Raw genomic sequence first — 26,679 nt, forward strand, 5'->3', positions numbered from 1 at the left:
CTGCAGAGTTTCGGCCACCTTTACAACCTAGTTCTGCCCACACACCTAACTGGACTACCCAGTAGATCCGCACTTGCTCGCTTCCTCCCTTGGGTGCTATTCATGCTAGGCCCACTTTTAAAAGTCCCCATATTCCTGCTCCAGAAGCCACGCAGTGCCCTTAAGGCAAGAAGCCTGAACTTCTTCCCCTAAGCTAGCTTTGCAATAAAAGGGCACTCTCTTTATGCAGGACTTTGCTCTTGTTGATTGCACTCTGCAAGCTGCAAGTGAATGAACCTGCATTTTGCTTATGCTATCAGTGAAGAATCACAGTCAGCCTTCACAGGTGGAATCACAAAGGCAAAGAGCCTGGGAGCATGGGAGAAAGAGCAACCACCATACGGGAGTAATTCTTTGGCGAGGTTTGCAGAGCAGCCCCATCTTCTCTCCCATTCTTACTATCCACTCGCCTCCGCTCCATACCCCTGACACTTTTGGAGAGACAGTGACTGTGACTATGTATCAGGTTTGATAGTTCCTTGTCAAACATATTATAAAATGTCATATTTGTGCCTGGAAACTTAAAGTTGAAATCTAGATGAGCTGGTCAGTAGCTTTCTCCTAAACAATCGCCCCATCGTTGTTGCAGGAGAGGTGAGGTTCTGTTTCCTAGGAAAAATCTGTGGGGTTAAATTACCTTGGTACTTTTTAGAAAATGTAATGTGCTTGTCTGTGCGCGGTGGCTCACACCTGTAATCCCAGAACTTTGGGAGGCTGATGCAGGTGGATCACCTGAGGTCAGGAGTCGAGACTATCCTGGCCAACAAGGTAAAACCGTGTCTCTACTAAAAATACAAAAATTAGTGGGAGTGGTGGCACACACCTGTAGTCCCAGCTACTCGGGAGGCTGAGGCAGGAGAATCCCTTGAACCCGGGAGGTGGAGGTTGCAATGAGCCGAGATCGTGCCACTGCACTCCAGCCTGGGTGACAGAGACTTAGTTTCCAAAAAGAAAAGGCGAGGAGAAGTGGCTCACACCTGTAATCCCAGCACTTTGGGAAGCCAAGGTGGGTGGGTCATGAGGTCAGGAAATCGAGACCATCCTGGCCAACATGGTGAAAGCCCGTCTCTACTAAAAATACAAAAATTAGTTGGACTTGGTGGATCACTCCCGTAGTCCCAGTTACTCTGGAGGCTGAGGCAGGAGAATTGCTTGAACCTGGGAAGCAGAGGTTGCAGTGAGCCAATATCATACCACTGCACTCCAGCCTGGCAATGGATCGAGACGCCATGAAAGAAAGAAAAGACAAGAGGGAGGGAGGAAAATGTAACGTGGTTGATTAATTTTAGGAACAGCTTTGTGTAATAGACTGCTTACCTTAACAGGCTGGGCATGGTGGCTCATGCCTGGGCAGGCAGATCACCTGAGTTCACGGGTTCGAGACCAGCCTGACCAACATGGTGAAACTCTATGGCTACTAAAAATACAAAAATTAGCCAGGTGTGGTGGTGGGTGACTATAATCCCAGCTATTCTGGAGGCTGAGACAGGAGAATTGCTCGAACCTAGGAGACGAAGGTTGCAGTGAGCCAAGATAGCACCACTGCACTCCAGCCTGGGCAACAGAGCAAGACTCCGTCTCTAAATTAATTCATTAATTAAATAATTTTGTTAGTGATTTTTTAAAGGAACCTCATTAGGAAAAATGAAGCAGCTCAGTAGAGGCAATGCTAAATAAAACGTGTTTTCAAAATTATTTTAACTTTTCAACTGTAAAAAATTCCCAAAAGCACTTGGATAGGTGGCTTCCAAGCTACCAGAAATTTTTGAAAATGTCATAGTTAAAAGATCTGCATTTGAGAGCCATAACCTTGTGAAAGATTTTTTACATTATAATTATTGATTATATATATTTTTACATTATATTATTTCATTATAATATGAAATACACCTATTTTTGACAAGTTCTGGGAATATCATATGGTAGTGGGAACAGAACACAAATATGTGGCTCAAAATGACCGATACTCAACAGAATATCAAATGTTTTTTTTAAAATCCTCCAATTTTCAAAAAAAAACCTATATTAAACTGTAGCCTTTTTAAAAAATGTGATTTTCAACAGTTTGAACGTGTGAAAATACTAGTGGTAGAATGTGAATTTAACAGGCAAGATACAAAGTTGAATGTGCAGTGTGATTTGAACTTTGTAAACAATGAAACGAGGTGAGTTTAGATGGCTGAAAGAGTAGAAAACAGATCATTAATGAAGGTTATTTCCTAGTGGGATTTTTGAGTAATTCTTATGTTCGTTGTTGTATCTTGCTATGTTTTACAAATCTCTGTAATGAGCACATACTATTCCCCCCACTTCTTCTTTCCATCTTCCCTCTGCCCCCACCTCCCTCTGCCCCTACTTCCCTCTCCCCCCACTTTCCTCTTTTTATTGATTACCTAATAATTGCCAGGCAATATACCAGTTTCTGAAACTAAACAGATGTAAATAACAGAGTTCCCTGAGGAAGTAGTCACACTAAAACTTCCGAAGTGCAGCCATAGACAGACCAAAGGATCCCTATTCCAACCCATCCATGGGACAGAGGATGCTGCTCTGAAACATATCATCATCTCTTTGGAATTTTCAAGTGAAATGTAGCCAGTGATTATGCTTATTGTAAATTGTGGACTCCCTTGGACAAATGTTCCCTTCAGTACAGAAATGCACTAAATAGAGACTTTGGCACCTATTCTTGAAACGAGTGTTAGGAAGCACAATTCATTTTGGATCCTTCCCAGAAGATCCTGGACAAAGCCAGTTGCTGTGATGGCTTGGTGGGGGCGTTGGTGCTCCTGTCTCATCATCCCACGCCCCACTTCTGGCTTACTACCGAGAGAGCGGACATCAGGGTTCAAGAGCAAGGCAGCAAGGCAGCTGGCTTCCCGTGCCCCCTTGCATCCTGGGGGCCTCTGATGACTCCCAGCACAGCCTGTCTGCTGCTGCTTCTCCTGGACTTCTCAACCGGTCCCAGGGACAAACTCTGGCTTTTCAGTGGAGTCCTCAGCAAGGCCCCTGAGGGTCCGTGGTTGGCAAAGACTAAAGTGTGAAATACCTGGGGTTAAACAGCTGTAGGAGAAAATAAGTCTCTTTCTCTGGCCTGGCTACACAGCTTTCTTTTTTCTTTCGTACTGTTCTTTTTTCTTTATTTGGTCTTACAGACTGTTTTCAAAGCCCAGCTGTTTTCAAAGCTCATGAGAGAAAAATATATATTGAAAAGACTAGTAAGCATCCAGAAATCTGGAAAGAAGAAAGAAAATCTTTGACCTCAACTGACTCAAATAAGGTGTTCATTACCGAAAGATTAGAACCACCTATACAGGACAAAGTGAATTTCTAATCAACAGGTAGTAATAACAAAACCCCTTCAAAGGCCAAGAAGCATTAGAGTGGATTATCCACAAAGAGAGGATTAGAGAAAGAGAGACCCGGAACCCAGCAAAGGAAACCCCAGCGGGCCAGCTGGCTAATGTTTGGGATAATAATTCCAAATGTATTAAAATAAATTGTTAGAAAGAAAAGGCTGAAGGCAATAAAAGCAAGCTTCACATGATACTGTATATTGTGGATAAAATCATGCACATTTGCAGTAGTCAATTCCCCTGAGGCAGGCTGTAAAGGCACCCCCAGAAGAGACGGCAGAATTTAAAGAGACACAAAGCCCACTGCATGCTAATAAGAGTTGCCAGAATAGGGATTGTGGGGGGAGGTGTATAAAATGAAGCCTGCCTCAAGGAACCTTCCCGGTCCATTTTTCCTGTGGCCTGAGGAGTACTGTTGCACAAACAATGTTGAAATGGGAAGGATATAGCAGGAGTAGACAACTTCGCTCCTCCACAGTCTTAAATGCAGTCTTGCTTTATAAAGGACTTCTTCATTCCCTGAAGAAAGAAGAGAAATGTCTCTTTGTAAATTATTTTTTATTTTTGTTAAGACAGGGTCTGGTTCTGCCATCCGAGCTGGAATGCTGTGGCACAATCACACCTGCTGTAGCCTTGACTTCCCAGGCACAAAGGATCCTCCCACCTAAGCCTCCCAAGCAGCTGGGACCATAGGTGTGCACCACCACGCCTGGCTAATTTTTAAAACCATTTTTTGTAGAGATGGAGTCTTCCTATATTGCCCAGACTGTTTTAGAACTTCTGACCTCAAGCAGTCCACCTGCCTCAGCCTCCCGAAGCCTGAGATTACAGGCATGGCCACTGCATTGGCCACATGTCTCTTCTGTTTTTCCCACTTCAGGAGTTTCACCAGAAATCCTTCTTAGCTGTTGCCCCTCAAGGGAAGGACTAGAATTCAGAAGGTCACAGAAGAGTAGAGTAATCCATTTTTGTTTTCCCTATATCCAGAGCCTGCCAGCATTTTAAAATACTATTATTTCTAGGTTTTCATTGATAAAATTTCTCACAGCTCCGTGACTACAATGAACCATTTGGGGAAAAGCCTGGAATGTATTAAACATCCTTAGCGTCTCCAGAGCTATGTATATTCCGCTCCCCTTTTGCATTCATTTCATTTAAAATTTTTTTTAATCCAAATTTCATTAGATATCAGCAAATCTTAAACTTTCTTATTTCATATATTTCAAATATACATACAGTTTAGAGAATAATTTTTAAAATAATCTACAAACCCACCAGCGAGCTTTGTCAACTCTGAATATTTCTGCCATTATTTTTTTATCTTGAGTGTCTGACTTTTTTTTTTTTTTTGATTAAGGTTTCATGCTCCTTTGAGATGGCTTTGTTACTTCCAGGAAATCTGTAAATGCTATTTATTGGAATGTCCACCCTAATTATTTCCATTTTTAGTGTAGGTCAGTGAAATAGAACAACCAGTCTGAGCTGGAGGAACTCACTGAGCAAAAGGTTACAGCTCCTTATATAATGACTGGGTCAAAGGTTCCTATGGTTACAGGCTCCTTCTTAAATGTTTTCTTTATGAAGTCTGAAATTCCTCTATGGTTAACTTTTGAATAACTGGTGGTATTATTACTGAAGGATTTCCTTTCTGACATGATTCGAGAGTGTGCACTGAGCCTCTGGTTCCCGTTTAATACCACCCATCCATCAATCCATTCAACTATTAAGTGCCTAACACTTAGTAGGTGCTGTTGAAGATGAAATAAACACAAAGATAAATAATAATGATTCTTGTCCTCCAGCCTTTATGGCTTATAGAGGAAACAAGACATGTGACAAGTAATTAGAGCAATGGTTTAAGAGACAGAATAAAGGCTTTAGAGGGTTTTATGAGGATCTCTATGAGAAAGCTTCTGATTATTTTAATGAGTACTCAAAGAGGTCTCTATAGAGGATCTGAGCATGAATTAACCCTGAAGAAAGAATGGGAAGCCAGAGGTCAAAGATATGTGTGGGAAGGACATACCAGGGAAAGAACAGGAGGCAAATACAAGTTCAAGACCCGGGAGGGAAGAAAGAGCACAGCTTGTTTGGGGATTAGCCATGTTTGGTTGCATGGCTGGAATACAACTGTGTGTTGGGGTTTTTGAGGTTGGAAGGGGAGGAGTAGAATGAGGAGAAATGACAGGAGATGACAGAAGAAAGCAAGCCAGGGGCCAGATCATGCCCACTATTTTGCCCATAAAACAATGTAGCCAAAGCAGAGTTTCCTGGATACAGTGTTCCTTTCACTAATCTCCCTTGGCTCCCAGTCTACCTTCCAGCTAATTAGAACTTGCTAAATGCTCCAGCATCCTCTCTTTTGGATAGCTGTGCATCTAGTTGGTCTTGATTTATTTGATACATGAGAATGTCATGAGGCCATTAAGTAATTTACCTCTTTGTAGATTTCTCAAGGAATAAGACCGAGATTAAATCTGTTTTTCCATACCCTGACGTTGCCTTATATAATTCTTCCAACCAGAAAGTTTCAAACCTTTCAAGCAAGGCCGAGGATAGAAAATTGGGGCCCTAGATCCACACAAATCAATTCAAAATGAAATTGTGCTCTCTCAACTTTACCAATCTATTGCACTGCAGCTGTTCAGCTCTGCAAGAGACACATACACCTTTGTAAGGACTAGGAAAAGACAATCTAATAGGTATAGCCTATTAACATAATAGTTCAGGTTCAGAACTTTTTTTTTAATTAAAAAGCATTTATTGAATAATACTTGTTGAAACAAGTGAAATAAAACACAGGTGGGAAGACAAAATTATAATTCAGGATAATTTGCATCAAACACAATAAAATCATATACGATTGGAGGCAGTATGGCGTGGTGGTTAATGACCTGGGTGCGTTGGTCAGACAAATCAGGTTTTAACTCAAGGCACAGCTCTTATTAGCTGGGTGATTTTAGACAACTTACTGGGTCGCTCAAATCCTCAGTTTTCTCATCGGCAAAAAGAGAAACATGACACCACTCCTAGAGAATTGTAGTGAGGATTAAATAAGATAACATGTCTTAGGTGCATGCCACATGCTGATCAGGTAATAAGCACGTGCTAACTGGGGCTATTTAAAATCCAATGAGGTGAATAGAGTCCTAGCTTATTCATCAATTCCTCCAGGAGGTATTTTTGATGCCCCCACAGCACCCCACCATCCACCCTGCAAGACTGGGCTCACGCCCCTTCTAAAAAACATATTCCTATAACATTTTATTCCACCCTTACTTAGGAACCCATTCCATTTTCCAGTTAGTGGTCTAATTCCCCCTACTAGCCTGTGAGCAACCGAAGCACAGGACTGTCTTTTTCCCCACTGGCTCTCCAGGCCCTACCACAATGCCAGGTGTATGCAAACACTCAGAAAGTAATGTATTTTAAAATAAGTTGTAGGCCAGGCACAGTGGCTCATCCCTGTAATCCCAACACTTAGGGAGGCTGAGGTAGGTGGATCTCCTGAGGTCAGGAGTTCAAGACCAGCCTGACCATAGTGAAACCCCATCTCTACTAAAAATATTTAACTAAAAAGGGTGTTTAGAGTTAAAGACCATAGTGAAACCCCATCTCTACTAAAAATACAAAAATTAGGTCAAGTGTGGTAGCTCATGCCTGTAATCCCAGCACTCTGGGAGGCCGAGGTGGGTGGATCATGAGGAGTTCAAGACCAGCCTGGCCAATATGGTGAAACCCTGTCTCTACTAAAAATACAAAAATAAGCTGAGTGTAGTGATGCACACCTGTAATCCGAGCTGCTTGGGAGGCTGAGGCAGGAGAATCGCTTGAACTTGGGGGCGGAGTTTGCAGTTGCAGTGAACCGAGATTGTGCAATTGCACTCCAGCCTGGGCGACACAGCAAGACTTCGTCTCAACAAACAAACAAACAAACAAAAAAATTAGCCAGGCGTGGTGGCGAGTGCCTGCAATCCCAGCCGCTCAGGAGGCTGAGGCAGGAGAATTTTTTGAACCCGGGAGGTGGAGGTTGCAGGGAGCCGAGATTACACCACTGCACTCCAGCCTGGGCAACAGAGAGGGACTCTGTCTCAAAAAATGTTGATAATTAATTAACTAAAATAAGTTGTGGTTTAAAAAGAAATTGTTGGCAGGCCACAGCAAATAAGCAATGCAAAAATGTTAACATAACTTTAGGGTGTTGTCATCTAGCTTAGTGCATGGAACGCCCACAGGCTTTAGCAGTGGAGGAGTCTGCATTTTAGCTCAGGCTTTACTGCTTGCTGGCTTGTGACCTTGGGAAAATTAATTAATTTCTCTGAGATTCCCATTTGCCATCTCTAAAATGTGATTAAAACAACGAATAAAGTATGTAATATGTCTGGCATATAGTAGTTACCTATCAAATGGAAATAGCTGATTTTGTTAATGTCATCTAAATTGTGTTAATACCTTTGCTGATGTTTTGGGGAGCTTACGATAAATAGTATACTAGTTCATTGGCCGTGTAGATAATGGTAGCAAAGAGTTATTGAGAATTCTAAAAAATCTTCCAGGCACTGTCTCAAATGCTTTATTAATTTGTTTAGCATCCTAAGAACTGTATAAGATAATGTACCGTCATTATCATCATCCCATTTTACAGCTGAGGATATTGAATCAAGAGAGATTAGCAATGTGTTCAATATATAGTTAGTAAATTACAGAGCCTAGACTCAAACCCAGGCACCAGGTCCATACCCTTGACCAAGCCAAGAATATAACTTCAGAAAAATGCACTGTGGAAGGAAGACTGAGATGCCAGCCTCTACTGTGCTTTTATGAGACAAAGTCCCTGCAGCTCTGAGGCTTCATTTCCCTTCTGTAATGTGAAGGATCGTGCTTGTCCTCACAGGATTCCAAAGTCAAGTACAGACATACTACTTTTTGTTTCCATGATGGTCTCCTGGAAACCACACTGTGAGGTAAATCACTGCCAAGTGTTGCATATTTTCCCATAGGAATGATGGTCTAATTGCGGGTTATAGTCCTGAACAAGGCCTCAGAATCAAGTAAATCATTAATATGACCCAAAATGTGTCAAAGGAGAAGATATTAAGCAACTATAAACCTTTAGCATCCTTTTAAGAATAAAATTGTCTTCCAGGTTCTGCAAAATAGACACATAAAAGCTTCCCAGGTTAAGCAAGTCCGTAAAGAGAAAAAGCACTGCTAACAAACTGAACCCATATGTTGAGGATTCTTGCTTTTAATAACAGTTAATTAGGAATGGTATTGCTCTTTTTAGAATTTAGAATAGTTTTGCAGGCAATCATTTAATGGCTCATGGCTTACATTTGTGCTTTCTATGAAAAGCAGAGGCATTGAAAATAACTCCAGTGATCTCCATGTTCCTCTTAAAATGGGGATTACTGTTTTCCAATTTAGTGACTACAGAGTCTTAATGTTTAAGGCACCCCTAAGGACTGTTGGTTCAGGGCAGAGAATCCTCTTGAAACTGGTCTTTTAATTTATTTTTTCTTCTGTGATTCAACTTTGCCACCACCTCACTTCCCCTTTGCCATGTGAGGGACAGTTAGAAAGATGGGGAACCTAGTGTGTTGGAAAATATTTACCTCCTTGTTCAGTTACCGCTTTACTAATAGAAGGTATTTGGGGCTGATTGAATGGATAAACACCCACAAGAGACCAAAGTCCTTGTTTAGAATTGTCCTGAGACCCTACTATCCACATGAAACTGAAATGAAAGTGACGTGCATTGACCTAAACTGTGAGGATTAAAGCATTTGGAACAATGATGATTATGACTGTTACTAAATGGAAAAATCCATTTACAGTACAATAAATGTAATATGATTCCATAACTGTAAATAATTAAAACACAAATTTCAAAGGATAGCTATATTTAGCAGAAGAATTACAGTAATTGTGTTTTCCTTTGGCCTCTTCCCTAAATGTCTTTTTCTTTCTACAAAGGACAAATTCTTTGCGATCCTTTCTTCTATTTCCAAGGAAAAATAAACTTGGACTGATAGGTGCTCATCTGTTTCTACTTGGTCTGGTATGAAACCCTTCAGCAACTTTTGTAGGCTGGTATGTAGTTTTAATACATGCCCAGGAATTGACCAGGTCTTTGCCCTATGATATCATATTAATTAATAAAATAGAGCTGTTCATAACACTAACTGAGAATGGAGATACTAACGTTTTTAGCTCATATGAGTCTAGAGTGTCCTGTAATTCTGAGTTACTCCAGTAGATGGAAGTGTTGTACAAAAACAGCCGATGAATTGAGGCTGAAGGACTAGAGAAAGATTTTGGCTTTCTAGAAGAACCCTCCGTCCCCCAGTGGACAAATCACCGGAATGAGGTGAATAATAAAAACGGTATCTTCTTCCGTGGTACAATGTCGATTCCGTTAATGGCGTTAAATAAATAAAATAAAAATTATTTTATTTATTTAAATATATATGTCTTTGGTAATTCCCAGGCTGGATGCTTTTATCTGTGACATTAACAGAGGATTTACCCTCTCTCTCCCCACCCACCACCAAGTTTAACAAATCTTTGGTTTAAAGAAAGAGGATCTCAGAGACCTTAGCTGTATTTTTATTTCTTTTCCTATATTACTACTCTGAGGTAAATGTAGGAAGTGAGAGATTCACACCCTTTTTAGTTAAATATTTTCCTTTGTTTGTTTATAGCTGAAAAACTACAACTGCATGGTGGACAGATAAGATGCTTTGTACCATAAAGGATTCTCATCTTGGGGTTTCCACTCACCCTCTGGGCTGATTCCCTGATTTCTACAAGCCCCAGGTTCCTCATCTGGGAGAAATGGAGCCAGCAACAAGTTTCAGACAGTCGTCTCTAGGGATTAGCCGTCTCCATACACACAGCTTGCTCACACCCTGCACAGTGTAAATCCCCAATAAATGGTGGTGATTCATACTAAAATCGATAATGCCATAAGATCATATTAATTGATTAAATTTTCCCTTGATTAATTTCTGCTTTTATTCAATCTTCCAACATTGCTTTAAACTGAGGCAAGATAATTTGCCAGCCTTGACATGGGATCTGTGTCCATCCGTCCTTCTTTCCTTCCTTCCTTCCTCTCTCTCTCTCTCTCTCTCTCTATTTCTCTTTCTTTCTTTCTTTTTGTGAGATAGAGTCTTGCTCTGTCACCCAGGCTGGAGTGTAGTGGCGTGATCTTGGCTCACTGCAATCTCCGCCTGCTAGGTTGAAGCCACTTTCCTGCCTCAGCCTCCTGAGTAGCTGGAACTACAGGCCAGGGCCACCATGCCCAGCTAATTTTTCTATTTTTAGTAGAGATAGGGTTTTGCCATGTTGGCCAGGCTGGTCTCGAACTCCTGACCTCAGGTAAACCCGCCTCGGCCTCCCAATGTGCTGGGATTAGAGGCATGAGCCACTGAGTCCGGCCCTTTGTCATTTCTTAAAGAAGTATGGACATCAGCAACTACCTTAAAGTGATGTATGTATGCTAAAGTGCTATCTTCACCAGAAACAAAATACTGTTGTTTTTTGTTTTGTTTTGTTTTAAATAGGGTCTCACTCTGTTGCCCAGGCTGGAGTGCAGTGACATAATCATAGCTTACTGCAGCTTCAACCTCCTGAGCTCAAGCAGTCCTCTTACCTTAGCCTCCAAAGTGTTGAGATTACAGGCGTGAGCCACCATGCCCAGCCACAAAATCCTGTTTTAGTAAATGAAGATGACAGCTGATTGCTTAAGCACATGCATTGACTGGGGAGGGCTGACGTTCGCCCGGCAGGGCGACTGGGGACTCATGAGCTCATGCCCCAAATGGATCTTACACGTCATATGATTCAGCATACTCATTGTACAGACAAGAAAACTCAGGTCCAACAAGGGTTTCATTTTTAAATTTTTCTTTTGCAATACTTTTAAACATAGAGAAAAGTTGCAAAATTGTACGAAGAGTTTCTATATACCTTTCAGTCAGTCTCTTCTAATACATGACCGTAACATAATCTTACATAACCACATTAAGTTACGTAAAGAAATTAAACACAGCTACAGTACTGTGAACGAAATCTACTATCCTTCTCTGAATTCCTGTTAACATCCTTTTTCTGTTCAGGACTCAGTCTAGGACCCCACATGCCATTTAGTTGTCATGACTCCTTCGTCTCTTCTAGTCAGTAACAATTCATCAATCTTTTCTTGCCTTTCCTGACCTTGTCACTTTTGAAGACTACAAATCAGTTATTTTATAGAATGTGCTTCAGTTGGGGTTCACCTGATGCTTTCTCATGGATAAATGGGGTCAGGCATTTTTAGCGAGAGTGCCGTGGAAATCATACTGCGCCTTCTGTGTGCATCATATGACACCTTATGTCTGTTACTACAGATATGAACCTTAATTCCCGGTTAGGGAGGTGACTACCAGTTTTTCCAATGTAAAATTACTATTTTCCCATTAGGAATTGATTAATTAATATATCTGGGAAGATACTTTAAGACAATGCAAATATCTTGTTTCTCCTTAAACTTACACCCACTAATTTTAGCATGCTTTGATGCGTATGGCCATTTTTACTGTGGGATTTCCCCCCCATTTCTTCTCTTCCTTCTGCATTTATTAATAGAATTTCTTTGTAACGAAGATGTGTGCCTTCTCTCCCATTTATTTGCTGTATTATCACTGTAGACTCGTGGATATTTATTTTAGTTATGGTTTATAATCCAATGCTGTTACCCTTTCTCGCTTGCTCAAAATGACTCCAGCTTTGGCCACTGGGAGCTCTTTCAGGTGTTCTTCTGACATGGCTCCATCCTTTGTGGCTACTTCTTTGTATTCTGGCACAACATGATGTTCCAGGCTTTTTTTTTTTTTTTTTTTTCTCTGAGACGGAGTCTTGCTCTGTCGCCCAGTCTGGAGTACAGTGATGCAATGTCAGCTCACTGCAACTTCTACCTCCCAGGTTCAAGCAACTTTCCTGCCTCAGCCTCCTGGGTAGCTGGAATTACAGGTACCCACCACCATCCCCAGCTAATTTTTGTATTTGTAGTAGAGACGGGTTTCACCATATTGATCAGGCTGGTCTCAAATTCCTGACCTCAGGTGATCCACCCACCTCACCTCCCAAAGTGCTGGGATTACAAGCATGAGCCACTGTGCCTGGCCTCCAGGCTCATTTTATATTTTGCCTGCCCCAGTCCTGGAATCGCCAACTTCTCCAAAGAGTATGGTTCTTTTTATTTAAGAGCGATATTTAGAAACTAAGATCTAAGCACTAAATATATTCATTGCTAGTAAAGTCATTATTTCTAGGACCTTCCAGCAAAGCGAGGAACTGTGTGTACATATACTAACTCATGCAGGCATACACATCTGTATGTGTGTATGTCTGCCTGCCTGTCTATCATCTGTTCAACTACCCACGTACACACACACACACACACACACACGCACATATATATATGTAAACATGGGTTTATACTGAGATCTGTAACTCTAATAAATTCCACAGAATTCATTTTAGCCTTACCCCTCTTCTTATGTATAACGTCCTTCTCCAACAGTGAGAAACTTGACTCTCTTTATCTTTTCTGGTATATAATTCTAGTATCTGTTGGAAACAAATTTACAAGCTACATTACCGTATACTGTTTCTTTAGACTTTAGCCTTTTACTATTAAGTCAAAATCATATTTTCCAAGTGTACTTAGGTTTTTTTAAGGTATAGGAAATTTTGCAATGATTCTAAAAGTCAAAGTTATAAAAAAAACTGTACTCAGAGAAAGGTTACTTCCTCCTCATTCCTGCTACCCTGTTCCCATTCTCTCATCCTTTCTACCTGATTCCCTGCTGTTCTCTGTAAGTAACCAGTCTGTAATTTATGGTTTGTAATTCCTATATTTCTTTCGCACAAATAGCAGATATAGTTATATTACCTTATATCTCTTACATAAAGGTAGCATATAATAGAAAGGCTTGTAAACTTTGCTATTTACACTTAACAATATATCCTGAAAACTATCAGTTCACAGAGATCTTCCTCTTTATCTTTTATAGCTGTGTAGTATTTCATCGTGTGGCGTTATCACAGTTTATTCAACACACTTTCCTATAGACAGACATTTACACTGATTCCCATATTTTTCAATTATAAACAATACTGTAGCAAATAGTTTATACATATAAATTTTTTAAATGTTAGATGCGTATCTTCAAGGAAGATTCCTAAAAGCAGAATTGCTGGGTCAAAAGGTAAGTACAGCTGTGGTAAACAGACTGACAGCTTCTCAAAATGTTACACATAGAGTCCCAGTTACTTCGGGAGGCTGAGGCAGGAGGATCACTTAAAGCCAGGAGTTCAAGACTGTAGTACCTATCATCATGCCTGTAAATATCCACTGTACTCCAGCCTGAACAACACGGATCCTGTCTCTAAAAAGAAAAAAAGTTAAACATAAAATTATCATACAATTTGGCAATTCCACTTCTAGGCATATAGACAAAGTAATTGAAAGCATCAACCCAAACAGACACTTGCACTCCAATATTCATAGCTGCATTATTCACAAAAGCTAAACATATCCGTCAATAGATGAATGAATGAAGACAATATCGTATATACATACCAGGGAATATTATTCACCCTTGAGAAGTAAGGAATTCTAATACATGTTACAACAGGGATAAACTTTGAAAACATTAGGCTACATGAAATTGGCGAGACACAAAGGATAATATTGTATGATTCCACTTACAGGAGTTACCTAAAGTAGTCAGATTCACAGAGACGGAGAGACAGAAGGTAGAATGGTGATTACCAAGGGGTGAGAGAAGGATTGGTGATTACCAAGGGGTGAGAGAAGGAGAAATAGGGAGTCAGTGTTTAATGCGTACAGAGTTTCTTTTTAGGATGATGAAAGGTTCTGGAAATGGATGGTGGTAACGATTACTCAACATTGTGAATATACTTAATGCCACTGAACTGCCTTTAAAATGGTTAAAATGCTGACTTTTATGTCGTGTATTTTGTTAAAACTTAAAAACTGGAAAAAATAGGTACATGTGTAGTGTTTTTAGGTATTTCCAACATCTCCCAGCAGGAGTCCCTGTTTGCCCACAGCCTCAAAACAGGTATTAAAAATTAAAAAGTATAACAAGTGTATCAAAATGTTATACTTTTTAATTATTGTGATCTGATGGGTGAGAAATTGCATATCATATTGTTTTATTTGCATTTCTCTAATTATGAATGAGCTTGAATATATTTTCATATAATCAAGGGCTATTTTTCTATCTTTTTTGGTGAATAGTCTGCTCATATCTTTCCCCGATTTTTAGTGGGTTTTTGGTATTTTCAATTTTTAGAAGTTTTTTTTAAATACACATTAGGGGTATTAGCATTGTGGTTGTAGTATATGCTGTAAATAGTTTCTTCCAGTTTGCCAGTTGTCTTTCAGTTATAATTTTGATTATAGTGCTTTCACCATACAAATGTTTTAATATTTATGTGAACAAATGTATTGATTTTTTTCTTATATTCCCTCTCAATTTTGAGTCCTAGTTTAAGGAAGTTTCCCTACATTGAGGTTGAAGAATTCACTGATATGTTCTTCTAGCACATGTATAGTTTTGTTTTAATACTTAGATTCCCTAAAACATTTGGAGTCTAGTCTTGTATAATTTGTAAGATATGGATCTAATTTAATCTTTTATTCCAAGTGGATACCCAGTTGTCACTGCTCCATTTATTAAAATTTTCATAATTTCATTCGAGATGTCACTCTTACCATATGCTACATTTCCATATATCCTTAGGTGTGTTCCTGGGCTTCCATTCCATTCTGTCTATGGATGTGCCATTACCACATTGTTCAAATTATAGAGCTTCTTAGTATGTTTTCGTGTCAGTGGGATTAGTTCTCCCTTGTAGTTTTTCTTTTTCAGTGTTTTCCTGGCTGTTCTTGCATTTTTGCTTTTCAGTGTGAACTTTACTATCAACTTGCCTAGCTCCATCAAAGTGCTTACTGACATTTTTATTGGAGTTTTATTAAATTTATATGTTAGGAAGAACTGGTATCTTTATATTTTTTCTACTTACTAACGTGTTTAAATTTTTTAAATATATTTTTAATTGACAAAAAGTATATTTATTGTATGCAACATGCTTTGAAATATGAAATTGTGGAATAGCTAAATCAAACTAATTAACATATACAGTACTTCACATAGTTACCAGTTTTTTGAGGTGATAACACTTATAATTTATCCTCTTAGCAATTTTCAAGAATACAATACATTGTTATTAACTGTAGTCACCCTGTTGTAAAGTATATCTCTTGCCCATTCTAATTGATGTATCTAATAAATTTATCTTGTCTAATTGTACTAATATAATTTTTAGTAATAGGGAAGAGAGTGGGTATTCTTGCCTTGTTAGTAATCTTAGTAAAAACACTTTTAATGTTTTCCCATTAAATTAGGTACCAGATTTAGGATTTAGACAACACATACACACACGTGTGCACACACACATGCATATGCATGCATATACATATACACATATAAAGAAAACATTTCTCATTTTCTTTTCTCTTTAGTGTTTAAATCATAAATGGAAGTTGAATTTTATCAAAGACTTTGTCAAAATGTATGGAGATAATCGTATTTTTTTTCCCCTTAGGTCTATAAGTCTGATGTATGCTATTAGTGGATTTCCTAATATTAAACTAACATATTCTGCAGAAATTTTTTGAAATCTAAAACTTCAATACTGTGAATTAAATTAAAATTCTAAATACTAAGTGAAATATTGTATCCTAAAATTTGCTTAAAAAAATCTAAAAAGTGTATGCCATCATTAGCAGATCATCAAAAACATTCCCAGGATTATGCATGTTACTGTATAAAAGGAAGCCTACATGGCCTAAAAATAATTAAATAGAAGAATTCATTTATAGAGTTATCCCACAACTAAGGATACCATTAAAAAAATAACACTCAAATAGATGTTAAAATACAGCATATAGGTACACATGTATATTTACATAAGATTTAAAAGGCCAGAATTTCACATTTTTTCTTTGGAAACAGTAATGCATTATGTAAATACAAAGTGTTGCTAGTACTTGACCTCTAGTTACTTTTTTTAATCTCCAAAATTAAAAAAAAATCTGCTATATTAAAAAATCTTTCTTTTATATTCATATGTGAATATGTTAGGTAACTTCTCTTTTTCTCTGTTATGATATACACACACACATACACATTTGCACACACATTCATACACATATATATGGTATGAGGTCCCAGTCAGGTTCTCATTTTATTGGCCTTGAAAGCAATAAAAGGAAAAAGCATTCAGCTGTAGCAGAAGTGAATCCCATACCCTGAAAGCTCCCACCTAAAATATCAGAAAAAAAAAAAAAAAGACCAGGCACAGTGGCTTATGCCTGTAATCCCAGCATTTTGGGAGGCTGAGGCGGGCAGACCACTTGAGGTAAGAGAGTTCAAGACCAGCCCGGACAACGTGGCAAAACCTTGTCTTTACTGAAAATACAAAAGTTAGCTGGGCATGGTGGCACAAGCCTGTAATCTCAGCTACTCAGGAGACTGAGTCACGAGAATCTCTTGAACCCCTCCAAGGTTGCAGTGAGCCAAGATTGCGCCACCACACTCCAGCCTGGGAGACGGAGAGAGACTGTCTCAACAACAACAACAACAACAACAACAACAACTAAAACAAAACTGTTTGCTAGTAGGGAATTGAAGGCAGCTGTGAGAATTAATCTCAGTGGCCTACTAGAGAATAAGGGAAATGTTCATCCTTTAGTAACTTAGAGGATTGCATAATGTGTGTATATAGTAGGTTCTTTTTATCTGATAAACCTGTTATTTATAAATTGTCATTCAGATCAACAACAGCTAGTAATTATTCATTTTTGTCCCTGGGAGACAACATGTAGGTGAAATCAGGAAGGATAGTAAGGGCAATAGGGACGGAGGGTGCTCAAAAAAGAAAATTGCTTTCTCTCAGGCATCTTCTGTCTCTAGAATAACAAAAACTCTCAGTCAGGCAACCTAGATATGGTTATTTTTATCAATGCCTTTTGCAATTAAGAAGTAAATACTGTATTTTGTCAAACTAAAGACAACATATACAGAAGACATCATTCTTTTATGTACCACTAAGAAAGGGAAATTATGTTGCATCTGCTAGTTGATAATCCAGTGAAAATTTGATAAAAACTAGTTCAGGTTAAATTCACTCGAAATATTTGTTGGAGACTGAGACAGCAATCCTACAGAGGATGTCTGAAAAGTAGTCTGAGTGTTCTCGCTATGGTGGTTTTGTCATGCGTCATTTGGTATAAATTTATAGCTACTTATTTATTTTACTATCTGATAATACTTTTTGTAATACTTTATAAATTTTTTCCAAGTAAACCTTTTTAGTAACAATGAGCTCAAAAAAGATAAGTACGTTTAACAAATTATTAAATAAAAATATCTAATTTCTCAAGAAAGTTGATGAAGAACTTGTACCTTGAACAGATTGTTGATATTATCTACTGTTGGTGTCATAGTGGTATCACTAACCACATGAAACTCCGAAGACGCAAATCTACATAAAAAAGTGTCATAGTATTATAGGAAGTTACTGTATTATAGAAAGACTTTGCTTGAAAATGAAGATTTAACATTCAGCTTCAGAGGTGTGTGTACATTTCACTCTGTGGAGCATAACTTTTCCTTTAGATCAAAAGACTAGACTGTTGTTCTAAATCAGACTTTTTTTGTAAAAGCCCAGATAGTAAACATTTTAAGCTTTGAAAGTCCCATATGGTCTCCGTCATGCAGTCTTCTTTGGTTTTGCTTTTCAACCCTTTAAAAATATGAAGACACTTCTTAGCTGACAGCCACGGCCATAGTTTGTCCACCTCTGTTCTAAGTTAATTTCATTCATTTTTAAGTCAAAATTTTCTTGCACATGTTCAAAAATAAAGGAATAGCTCTTAATATGTTGGCTCCATTACCAAAAGAAAAACTTCACAGATAATTAAATGATGCAATTTTATATGAGTGACATATATATAAGAATTAACATGTCTACTAATTTAATAAAAACAATTTCTTGACCAGTAAGTCAATATTCTTTGAATTGTATGTTTACTTTGTTAGGATCCCCTTTCATACATATTTATATCGTGAATGACAAAACGTGGTTATCCTACTTAAAGATTATCTCATCTATGAACGACAAAATGTTTCTGGCAATCAAGATGACTATTTTTCAGGCTACCACAATAGGGATAATGATGATTAATGAGGAATGTCTGAATGAAAAGGGAGGATGGTCTAGAACTTTACAGAGGCAGACAGACAAGTGTACTGGTCCGTTCTCACACTGCTAGAAAGAAATGCCCGAGACTGGGTAATTTATAAAGGAAAGAGGTTAAATTAGCTCACAGTTCCACATGGCTGGGGAGGCCTCAGGAGACTTACAGTCATGGTGGAAGGCAAAGGAGAAGCAAGGACCTTCTTCACATGGCGGCAGGAGAGAGAAGTATGAAGAGTGAAGTGGGAAGAGCCCCTTCTAACACCGTCAGATCTCGTGAGAACTCACTGTCATGAGAACAGCATGGGAGAAAACACCCCCATGATGCAGTCGCCTCCCACTAGGTCTCTCCTTAGACACATGGAGATTATGGGGCTTACAATTCAAGACGTGATTTCGGTGGGGACACAGCCAAACCAAACCAAGCATAAGTTTTCAACCCATTGGGGTAAATATCAAAGAGCAGGGCTGCTGGATTTCATAGTAAGTGTAGGTTTAGTTTTGCAAGAAACTGCCAAACTGTTTTCCAAAGTGGATGTACCATTTTGGATTCCCACCAGCAATGAATGAGAGTACCATATCAACAAAGTGTCAACAAGGGTGTCATCCACAAGCCTTATGGGAATCATGAGGAAGGCTGGCGGTGGGTCTTATCTCATAATATGTGAGGACATATGGCTTTGGTGTTGCTTTTTAGTTAGCTCTTCCCCAGAATACAAATGGGGAGGTGAGTAGAGAGGTTCTTTTTTTTTTTTTTTTTTTTTAAGACAGAGTTTCACTCTTGTTACCCAGGCTGGAGTGCAATGGCGCGATCTCGGCTCACTGCAACCTCCGCCTCCTGGGTTCAGGCAATTCTCCTGCCTCAGCCTCCTGAGTAGCTGGGATTATAGGCACACGCCACCATGCCCAGCTAATTTTTTGTATTTTTAGTAGAGACAGGGTTTCACCATGTTGACCAGGATGGTCTCGATCTCTTGACCTCGTGATCCACCCGCCTCGGCCTCCCAAAGTGCTGGGATCACAGGCGTAAGCCACCACACCCGGCCGAGTAGAGAGGTTCTTAACTGTCACTGTTTTCTGGGACCACAGGACTCAGTATAAGTTCAATATTGTCACTCCCTGCTGTTTTTTTTTTTCCAAAAGAAGTGTCATTTGTTTTTGACAACTCAGAGGCAACTTCCTTAATGGGGTGGCCAAACAGGGTCTAAGAAATAGTCTCTGAAATACCCTTATTGGTATTGTTTCTGCAAAACTAGTTGAACAATCTTCTGAGATGTGGTAGCAAAAGTAAATTGTTTAAGGGTTTTGGAAATCAGGCATCTTAAAACAGAGATACTTCAAACAAAAGAGAAAATATTAACATAAATGATTGGACTAAAGAGCCAAAAGCTGAACCTTGAGGGTGATCAGGGCAGTGAATTCCAAGAGGTCAGTGGAGGAAAATCATTTGGTTGTGCAAGACCATTCACTGAGTTTCTTAAAGCTCTCAAGCTAGGACATTGATGCTCTGAGTGATGTTGTCTAGTGCTGGCTGTTTTCCTCCGGTGTAAGGGCAGGTATGGCCCGAGAATTTTTCTAGACTCTCTTAGTAGTCCAGATAGTGGCTTGTCCAGGAAGAATTCCAGCCCATCTGTCTTCTGGGGCAGTTGAGTCCTATGAGGTTAACATCAAGTCTTCAGACTTCAGTGTGCAGGGCTTCTTCAGATCCTGAGGGGAAAGGCCAGCTGCAAGATAGCCTAGAGCCCTGATGTGGATCTGGGCAAACGGGTTTTAGTTCACAGTGATGTCAAATTAGGCAGAAGGGAGAAAAATTGGAAAAGTTACTGGATGATTGTAGCCAGATATCGAAACACACTGGAAGAGTTTAAAATTGGGTAAGGATTGACAAATGGGGCAAGATAACAGGATCTAGTGCAACTGATAGGTTGATACCCAAACTGATTTTCCACAGATGGAAAGAAGCAATTAAATTCCTACCAGAAAAGATACAGTTTCCAAATTTTCTACTAATGATTCACAAATATGTACCAAGACAAGGAACAAAACTGCAATCTGATAATTTGGAAGGTTGTACATAGTTTTCCATTGAAGCACAGAATTCTTTCTATAGTTACCCTTATTTTGATCAAAGAATTCTCAAAGAAAAATTATTCTTCATCACAAAATAAGACTGATCTCATTAAATGTGACTGGTTATTTACACAGGTGCAGCAAGAATGGTAATTTACGCTATGCACTTTAAGTATGCTTTGCTGAAGTTTTCATAATGAGTTCCTGAATTGGCTTGTTAGTTTCTTGAGGGTAGGAAACCAAGCCAAGAACTTGCCATCAAATTTCACCCAGAATATTTATAAATTTGCATGAAATCGTCTCCTCTCCAGGTCCCCAATATATTCTAAGGATCCTGGAACTCCCAGAAAGTTAACTTTCTTATTCATCTGTAAGCCTGGGTACCAGGTCAGTTTTCCTAAGAGGGCTTTGTAAGCGTTACCTCCATAAAATCAACCATAGTTCTTGTAAAGTTTCTGGTCACATCTGATTAAAAGAGTATCAGTGTCAAATACCATCTTCCAGGAAAAGCTTTGGCTGCATACATAATGTTTCCAATTATGTCTCAGTAAAAAGAGGACACATTGGACCTATGCAAGTAATTATATTGCCAGGAGAATAAGGCAATTCTATAAGAGTTCTTGAATTCTGGAGGGGCCAGGAAGAGAGAAAAGGGGGATTTATTTCTGTTTATAAGAGCATAGTCAGCTGGGTGCTGTGACTTATGCCTGTAATCCCAGCACTCTAGGAGGCTGAGGTGGGCAGATCACCTGAGGTCAGGAGTTCGAGACCAGCCTGGCCAACATGGTGAAATCCCATCTCTATTAAAAAAAAAAAAATTAGCTGGGTGTTGTGGCACATGCCTGTAGTCCCAGCTACTCGGGAGACTGAGGCAGGAGAATGCCTTGAACACAGGAGGCAGAGGTTGCAGTGAGCTGAAATCATGCCACTGCACTCTCACCTGGGCAACAGAGTGAGACTCCGTCTTAAAAAATAATAATAAAATAAAAGAGCATAGTCTGCTAAATGGCTATGGCTTATAGATAGCTTAAGGGAAAAGAGAAAGAATTTACTCCTGTACCCAGAAAATAGAACATTAAGACAGCAACGATATTTGAAATGAGCCTAACAATTGTGCCTTATCAGTTATTCAGCCCTGTGCAATTCATTCTTATTCTGCTGCATCTTGGGTAAGCAGTCATGTGAACCCATCTGCTTTGTCACTGGCGCTCTAGAAACCCAGTACACTGGTATTGTCTCAAAGTTGTTCGCAATGCCTCCAAGAGTCTGTACCCAAAAACACCTGGCATAGTCTTTTTCTACAAGGCCCTGAGATAGTTCATTTCTGAAGACAGAGCACTTGGGTCTGTAACTGGTTACAAGAGCTTTCAGGAAAATATTAGGGTAAAATAAAAACTATCTGAAAAGGACAAAAGACTTAAAGTGGCTGTGTTTAGGTTATTACTGATCAGTCTTCAAAACTGAATGATCTGATGAGTTTATTTACAAAAATAATGCAACTGACATGGAAATTTGGTTGTTTCTGTGGCGTGCAAAACAAGATTAAAGTCAACACAGAAACATTTTAAACAAAACAAGATATGTTTATAATCTATAAACATGATTAAACCTGTGTTCAGAGAAGAGGAGACAGTCTATTTAATTTATAAAAATTGATAACATCTTTGCAGAGAAAAAAGTCAGCTATACTATGTAATAATCCTGATATAATGTACCATGAGTATACCAGACATGTAGTTAGGACTGGATGTGGTGGGTGTACGAAGTTTGGAATCCCAGCACTTTGGGAGGAGAAAGCAGGAGGATTGTTTGACCCCAAGAGTTCAAGACCAGCCTAGGCAATATGGCGAGAACTTGTCTCTACAAAAAATATAAAATAAGAATATTTAGCTGGGCGTGGTGGCACATGCCTGTGGTCCCAGCTACTTGAGAGGCTGAGGTGGAAGGATTGCTTGAGTTGGGGAAGTCGAGGCTGCAGTGAGCCATGATCACAGCATTGCACTCCAGGCTGGGTGACAGTGAGGCCCTGTCTCAAAAACAAAAACACAAAAAAACATGTAGTTAGAATACACTGAGAATATACAAGAGTGGCAAGAAAAGAGGTTCAATAAATCTGGCATGGGTCCTAAACAGCTTTATATCAGTAAAACCCCAGAAGGAAGAGGTGTGAATACCCAATGGAAGCCTACGGGTCTTTAGATGCTAGATTCAAATTAAGTAAAGTTCCAACAGATTTAACATTTTTTTTAAAACAACTGAAATTATTACTGATAACACTATACAGTTGTTGTCTAATATCAGAAAAATAGCACCAGGACTGTGAAAAATAGAAACATATCAGAAACAGTGAGGGCATTGACTAGTATCTTTCCATACTACATCGTCTTCTGAAATATTTATATTAATAACATGTATCCATACAAACTTAACCAAGGGAAAGTTAAGCATTTCTTTTGACTCAGTTCTGCTTCCTATGCAACTCATCAATTGTTTATTTATTCAATGTGCCTAATCATTTCTAGCACATCATTTTAATAAACTTTATTTTTTAGAGTAATTTCAGATTGACAGCCCAATTGTGCAGAAGATACAGGGATTTCCCATATATACCCTGCTCCCACACACACATAGCTTCCTGAATCATCGACATCACCCTCCAGAGAGGAACATTGGTTACCATCAATAAACTTCCATTGATACATCATTATCACCCGAAGTCCATAGTCTACCTTAGGGTTCACTCTTGGTATATTTTATGGGTTTTGTCGAATACATAATGACATACAGCCGCCATTATAGGATCGTACAAAGTAGGTTCCCTGCCCTAAATCCTGTGTGCTCTATCTATTCCTTCTTCCCTCCTCCCTAACCCCTAGAAACCACTGGTCTTTTTAATATCTCTATAGTTTTGCCTTTTCCAGAATGTCATACAACTGGAATCATACAGCAGGCAACCTTTTCAGACTGGCCTTTTCCCCAGAGTATCAGGCTTTTAAGGTTTCTCTATGTCTTTTCATGACTTGGTAGCTCTTCTCTTTTTAGCGCTGAATGATATTTCATTGTCTGGATATACCAAAACTTAATTATTCTTTCACCTACTGAAAGACTAACTTTGTTTCAAAGTTTGGGCAATTATGAAAAACTGCTGTAAACATCCATGTGCAGATTTTTACGTAGACATGTCTTCAACTCATTTGGGCAAATACCAAGGAGTATGAGAGCAGGACTGCTGAATTCCGTGGTAAGTGCATGTTTAGTTTTGTAAGAAACTGCCAAACTGCCCTCCAAAGTGGATGTGCCCTTTTGGATTCCCACCAGCAATGAATGAGTGTTCCCGTTGCTCCACATCCTTTGCAGTATTTTGGATTTTGGCCGTTCTCATAGGCGTGTAGTGGTACCTCGCTGCTGTTTTAATTTGCAATTCTCTAATAACAAGTGATAATATTTGAGTACTTTTTCAAATGCGTATTTGTGATCTGTGCACCTTCTTTGGTGAGATGTCTATTCAGATATTTTATACATTTTTAAATTTTATTTATGTATTTTTATATTTTGTCCATTTTTAATTCAGGTTGTTGGTTTTCTTATTTTTGAATTTTAAGAGTTTTTATATATTGATGCCAATCCATTATCAGTTATGTCTTTTGCAAATATTTTTCCCCAGTCTGTGGTTTGTCTCCTCATTCTCTTGACATTGTCTTTCATGAAGCAAAAGTTTTTAATTTCAGTGAAGTCCAGCCGATCAGTTATTTCTTTCATGGATCAGGCCTTTGGTGTTCTATCTTAAAAGTCATTAATGCCAGGAGCAGTGGCTCACACCTGTAATCCCAGCACTTTGCAAGGCGGAGACGGGCAGATCACAAGGTCAGAAGTTCGAGACCAGTCTGGCAAATATAGTGAAACCCCATCTCTACTAAAAATACAAAAAGTTAGGTGGTGTGTGACTGTAATCCCAGCTACTCGGGAGCCTAGGCAGGAGAATCATGTGAACCTAGGAGGCAGAGGTTGCAGTGAGCCAAGATCGCACCATTGCACTCCAGCCCTGGCGACAGTGTGAGACTCCATCTCAAAAAAAAAAAAAGTCATTAACACACCCAAGATCATGTACATTTTCTCCTATATAATCTATCTTCTAGGAGTTCTATAATTTTGCATTTTACATTTATATCTATGATCCATTTTTAGTTAATTTTTGTGAAACAGTATGCAGTCTGTGTCTAGATTCTATTTTTTTTTTTAATATGTGGATGTCCCTCATTTTTTACAAGATGATAGAACAAATTCTTTGTGATTTTGCAGGGGTCCTTTGGGAAATCTTAAAGACAGTTTTAGGGCAAAAGATATCATTTAGGTAACATTTGGGGAAGGCAAAAATCTAAAGTCATCAAAAGTTTAAATACTTAAGATAGGAGTCATGGAAACCTTACATTGTATACTGTAAATATATGTGGTTTTTATTTGGCAATTCTATCTTAAGTAAAACTTCAGGGAAAAGGCAGTAATTATGGTCACCTAAGAGAAATGTCTTGCTGCTTATTTCAAAGTGACAATAAAATGCTTCAAAATAACCACAGAAGGTAGCATATTTGTAAAGAACCTCAGCTCTTTCCCAAATGAGAAACTATTTTTTTTTATTAAATAATCAAGAACATAATAAAGTCAACAAAAATCATAGATTATTTTGGTAAGACACAAAGGTAAAGAATGACCTTTTCAACGTTTTAAGAGCAGACCAATAATCCAAGAAAACTGTGTCATTTTAACACGGAGAAAACCAAATTCTAGGTTTATCAGAATAATGTTTGATACTACAGTTCTTTTGAAAATCTTATAAGTAAACCCATCAATCCTGAGCCAGTTTCGACCTCATTAAATAAAATTCCTCTTCCGTGAACCTTCTCCAACTTTCTATGTCAATGCAGGTTTTGGCCTCTCCTTTCCTTTTTCTCATTGTAGAACAACTAGTCATTTAATTTCAGAGGAAAACTACTTTCTTTTTCTTGAACATAAACATGTCCTGCATATTCAGCATACAAAGTTGCAACTATTGCTTCTAGTAGAGTCTCATTCACAGATACTGATTGTAACTTTTCTTTCTTTCTTTCTTTTTTTTTTTAATTGCATTTTAGGTTTTGGGGTACATATGAAAATCATGCAAGGTTGTTGCATAGGTGCATACGTGGCAGTGTGATTTGCTGCCTTCCTCCCCTTCACCTATATCTGGCATTTCTCCCCATGCTATCCCTTCCCAACTCCCCACCACCCCCTGTCCCCCCCACTCCCCCCAACAGACCCCAGTGTATAGTGCTCCCCTCCCTGTGTCCATGTGTTCTCATTGTTCAACACCCACCTATGAGTGAGAACATGTGGTGTTTGATTTTGTGTTCTTGTGTCAGTTTGCTGAGAATGATGGTTTCCAGGTTCATCCATGTCACTACAAAGGACGCGAACTCATCGTTTTTAATGGCTGCATAATATTCCATGGTGTATATGTGCCACATTTTTCCTGTCCAGTCTATCATCGATGGGCATTTGGGTTGGTTCCAGGTCTTTGCTATTGTAAACTGTGCTGCAATGAACATTCGTGTGCATGTGTCCTTATAGTAGAACGATTTATAATCCTTTGGATATATACCCAGTAATGGGATTGCTGGGTCAAATGGAATTTCTATTTCTAGGTCCTTGAGGAATCGCCACACTGTCTTCCACAATGGTTGAACTAATTTACACTCCCACCAACAGTGTAAAAGTGTTCCTATTTCTCCACATCCTCTCCAGCATCTGTTGTCTCCAGATTTTTAAATGATTGCCATTCTAACTGGCGTGAGATGGTATCTCAATGTAGTTTTGATTTGCATTTCCCTAATGACCAGTG

General features: G+C 38.9%; 1 protein-coding gene across 1 annotated transcript in view; it reads left to right on the plus strand.

Moving 5' to 3' along the window:
* Positions 1–26,679, plus strand: part of CDCA7L (cell division cycle associated 7 like) — a 206,420-nt gene that overhangs the window by 96,869 nt on the left and 82,872 nt on the right. The gene's annotated exons all lie outside the window — the stretch shown is intronic.

Source organism: Aotus nancymaae, unplaced genomic scaffold (assembly GCF_030222135.1).
Source record: "Aotus nancymaae isolate 86718 unplaced genomic scaffold, 86718_ANA_hifiasm-v0.15.2.pri h1tg000025l, whole genome shotgun sequence".
Classification (NCBI taxonomy): domain Eukaryota; kingdom Metazoa; phylum Chordata; class Mammalia; order Primates; family Aotidae; genus Aotus; species Aotus nancymaae.